Here is a 1091-nt window from a genome sequence, read left to right as displayed (position 1 = left end):
TCTAAGTGTCATTAAACATTTGGTCAACAACTAGTGAATTATCCAATTCTCTTCTTTAGTTATTAGGATTTCCATTTATCAGATGTTCAATACATATGTGAGTTTGTTTTGTTTTTCTTCAAACAGAGGCGGTTTAACAGGGAGTAGATTACCCAGGCTTGGTACTGTGGAAAGATCCCCCATGTTAGCACTTGCAGAGAGCAGCTACTGACCTTAGGCTGGGGGTGGGGGTGGGAGGACAAAAGGCAAGAGATGGTGTTACCAGAACCTAGAACCTCTGGTGTGAGATCCCCTGCAGCTGGTGCCTGGCCCTCTGAGGGGGCTGCTTCCTACTGGCTGTTTAGACTTCTGAGGGGGATTCTGCCTGGTTGGTGGTGGTCCGACCACTGGGTGAGGACATGACTGGCTCTCAGTCCTTGAAGGGGACCTTGGCTTGGCTGTACTCAGAGGGGACTTTGGCTTGACTGGCCGGGCTCTGACCACCACAGGGGACGCAGCTGGCTGGTGCTTGGGCCTCTGAGGGGATGTGGTAGAGCGGCTGGTCTTCTGGCAGGCACAGCAGATCCAGTCCTCCTCCTCCTGGTAAAAGCAACAGCTCTTGCAGATGTTGCACTTGTGGTCCAGGATCTCACCCTTGGAGTTGAGGAAGGGGAAGGGTGGGCAGCAGTGGAGGCTGAAGTGCTCTTAGAACTTCTGGTTCTTGGAGAGCCTGGGGCCCTCCTTGGCCAGATTTTTTTTTTTTTGAATCATCTCACTGTGTTTACATCTGCGCCCATCTGTCAACCAGGACCCCTTTCCCAGCTTGTCTTGCTCTCATTTGATTCTTTGTTACCCTGCAGGTAATGGCTGCTGTGAAAGATTCCTGTGCATAGCAGAGTCTGGTGGAACTCAAATATGGTTTTCATAGTGTAGTATTCTACTATAACACGTGCAAAATTTGTTCTCAATAGCTTATATAAAAAAAATCACTCCATCTATTAGAAAATAACTGAGGTTCTAATGGCTAAATAATTTATGAACTCAAGTATTCAAAACCGTATTTTTTGTTCGTATAGACTGCCTAATTACAAAGAAATCTATAAGCTGAAGAT

At 47.0% G+C, this 1091-nt stretch overlaps 1 pseudogene; it reads right to left on the bottom strand.

The window, feature by feature from the left end:
• Positions 1-258: 258 nt before the first annotated feature.
• Mobp-ps1 (myelin-associated oligodendrocyte basic protein, pseudogene 1) lies at positions 259-750 on the bottom strand (annotated as a pseudogene).
• Between the last annotated feature and the right edge of the window lie 341 nt (positions 751-1091).

Source organism: Rattus norvegicus, chromosome 14, assembly GCF_021556685.1.
Source record: "Rattus norvegicus strain SHRSP/BbbUtx chromosome 14, alternate assembly SHRSP_T2T, whole genome shotgun sequence".
Taxonomy (NCBI): Eukaryota; Metazoa; Chordata; class Mammalia; order Rodentia; family Muridae; genus Rattus; species Rattus norvegicus.
This window is presented reverse-complemented; position numbering and strand designations above follow the sequence as displayed.